We start from the raw sequence: 3,090 nt of genomic DNA, 5'->3' as shown, positions 1-3,090 counted from the left end.
AGGCCAACTTCAGCAAAGTCATTAAAAGATGCTGATTCTGCGATTGTCTCCAGTCTGCTGTGCTGGGTTAGTGGGGGAAGCAGGCGATATAGTTTTCCTCTAAAGCAGAATGGAGCAGTAGGCGTGGGAGGGTAAGACAACCCCATGCTTAACCTTGAACTGGCCTCGAAACTCGACATCTAAGACTTTCAAGAGACAGGAAGGAAGGAGCGTCCAGGTGACCGCAGCTGTCTAGAGGTTACCAAATGTTATAGGAGTTCAGGGGTTCTTAGGAGTAGATCAGGGCTTCATGGCCCTGAAGGTGGGCATTAGATTCTCCCCAGAAGATTTAGCCAAACTCCCTGTGTGGTTTGACCAGTCTGTCTATCTGTCTCTTTCTCTCTGTCCTATGTGTGTTCGTGTGTGTTTGTTCAAGTGTACATACGTCTCTGTGCACTTACCTGAGTACATACCTGTGTACTTGTTCATGTGTGTGTGTGTGTGTGTGTGCTATAAACCCGAGGTGAGTATCTTCCTCACTCTGCCTTATTTTTTTTTAACTTTTACTATTTTATATGTCTGTGTGTCTTAGTCAGGGTTTCTATTCCTGCACAAATATCATGACCAAGAAGCAGGTTGGGGAGAAAAGGGTTTATTCAGCTCACACCTCCACACTGCTGTCCATCAATAAAGGAAGTCAGGACAGAAACTCAAGCAGGTCAGGAAGCAGGAGCTGATGCAGAGGCCATGGAGGGATGTTACTTACTGGCTTGCTTCCCCTGGCTTGCTCAGCCTGCTTTCTTATAGAACCCAAGACCACCAGCCCAGGGACGGCACCACCCACAATGGGATGGTCCTCCCCCCTTGATCACTAGTTGAGAAAATGCCTTACAGCTGGATCTCATAGAGGCATTTCCTCAACTGAGGCTCCTTTCTCTGTGATAACTCCAGCTTGTGTCAAGTTGACATACAAAGCCAGCCAGTACAATGGGTATCTTGCCCGCACATATGTGTACCACATATGTGCTTGGTACCCAAAGGAATCTGAAGAAGGTACCTTATCCCTTCGAATTAGAGTTAGAAGCAGTTGTGAGCCCCCATGTGGTTGCTGGGAATTGAACCCAGGTCCTCTGGAAGAACAGCCAGTGCTCTTAACTGCTGAGCCACCTCCTTAGCCTTTTTGTTTTTGTTTTTTGTTTTTGTTTGTTTGTTTGTTTGTTTTATTGGAGACAGCATTTTTGACTGCCCCTGAGGCTCATTAATTTGGCTAGACTGTCTCTTCAAGAAACTCCAAGGTTTCCTATCTTAGCTTCCCCAGTGCCAAAACAACAGTTGCCTGATGCCCTGTCCGGCGAGGGTGTTCCGGATCTGAACTCTCAGCCCTTGGGTTTGAGAATTATAACACACTAGATAGCACTGTATATCTAAGCATGTGCTATGTCTAGCTAGCCCCAAGTGGGCTGGGTCTGAACATCTGTAAGGAGACTCCAGCTGCCATGGGGAAAAATATAGACTGTGGAGTTGCAAAGAGGTCTAGACACACATATGATGAAAGAGCTACACAGGAAGACCGAGAGAGCATTTTAAAGCCCAAATTGGGGGTTGAACCCTAGGAGCCCCCCATATGGGACAGCCGCAGTTGCCTACAGCTCTCCCTGACCACCAACGGCACAGATGTAAACCGATTCCTTTGGAAAAACAAACAGCATTTAAAAATTCCGAATGACGGTCACTTTAAAAATATTTTCATATTCGTGACAATTTATTTATTTTAAGTATGTAACTTAATTACTTAATTTTAACTTTTAATTTTATTTACAAATTTATTTTATCTAACTTATAAATATTGCATGCTCTGAAGATGGTGGCAGTTGAGGAAAGTTGCCCTGGTCCTCGGTTGCTCGGCCTGGGAGTGCTGTTTCCCGGAGTATTTCTGCCTCGGCGGTTCTTAGGCCCGTTGCTTCTAGAAGAAGCTCTTTGACAGACACACTGTGGTCTGCTTCTGCCCAAGCACAGCCTCTAGCACCAGTTCCTCATTCCACAGCCCTGCTGTCACCCAGCCTGCGCCCTATGGTAAAGGTGCCGCTGTTGTCAGTGGAGAGTTTGAAGGGCTGAGTCTTGAGACTTTAAGGGGAAATACTTGGTGCTTTTCTTCTACCCTTTGGATTTCACATTTGTATATGTTGTAGAAACTGTTGCCTTCAGTGACAAAGCCAATGGATGTCATTAGGTAAACTGTGAGGTAATCGCAGTTTCAGTGGCTAGCCACTTCAGCCATCCTGCCTGGACCAACACACCAAGAAAGAATGGTGGTTTGGGCCACGTGAACATCACACTGCTGTCGGATTGAACGAAGCAGAGCTCCTGTTGGAAAGTGCTGGCCTTGCTCTCAGCGGTCTCTTCATGATTGACCCTAATGGTGTCATCAAGCACCCGTGTGTCAACGACCTTCTGGTGGGCCGCAGTGTGGAAGAAACACTCCGTTTAGTAAAGGCGTTCCAGTTTGTGGAGACCCATGGAGAAGTCTGCCCAGCCAACTGGACACCAGATTCACCTACAATCAAGCCAAGTCCGACAGCTTGAAAAGCAGACTTTGAGAAGGTCCATCAGTATGCATCCTATGTCTGCTGTTTACCCGAAGCTTCTCATGCCAAAAAAGAGCCCCATCTGGAACCCTTCCAATGCCCTGGAGATTATTTATAGACTGGCAAAACCCCATCATGCTTGCGTGTATAAGGACCACTTCTCAGGCGTTGTAATTTAAAGACAGGTTCAGGCTCTCTAAAGATGGCTGGCTGCTTCCATAGCTGTCCTTACTAGGTACTTCTTAAGGGCTAACTGAGTCTCTACAAGTGCTTAGTCCCCATGTCTTAGATCATGTCTTCAGAGAGTAAGCATTCTTCCCCTTAGCCTGCTCCGAACCTTGGTCTATGGTGAAGTAGCACACAGCACCAGCACTTAGTGAAATGAAGTAGCACACAGCACCAGCACTTAGTGAAATGAAGTAGCACACAGCACCAGTACTTAGTGAAATGAAGTAGCACACAGCACCAGTACTTAGTGAAATGAAGTAGCACACAGCACCAGTACTTAGTGAAATGAAGTAGCACA

The 3,090-nt window shown here is 46.4% G+C and overlaps 1 pseudogene across 1 annotated transcript; it reads left to right on the top strand.

The window, feature by feature from the left end:
* The first annotated feature begins 289 nt into the window (after nucleotides 1-289).
* LOC308421207 (thioredoxin-dependent peroxide reductase, mitochondrial-like) lies at nucleotides 290-2,562 on the top strand (annotated as a pseudogene). Its single transcript has 2 exons — nucleotides 290-301; nucleotides 1,861-2,562. The product of its transcript is annotated as a thioredoxin-dependent peroxide reductase, mitochondrial-like (transcript).
* Nucleotides 2,563-3,090: the final 528 nt, after the last annotated feature.

Source organism: Micromys minutus, assembly GCF_963924665.1.
Source record: "Micromys minutus genome assembly, chromosome: 5".
NCBI classification, from domain to species: domain Eukaryota; kingdom Metazoa; phylum Chordata; class Mammalia; order Rodentia; family Muridae; genus Micromys; species Micromys minutus.
Note: the sequence above shows the minus strand (reverse complement) of the source record. Positions and strands in the feature narration are given on the sequence as shown.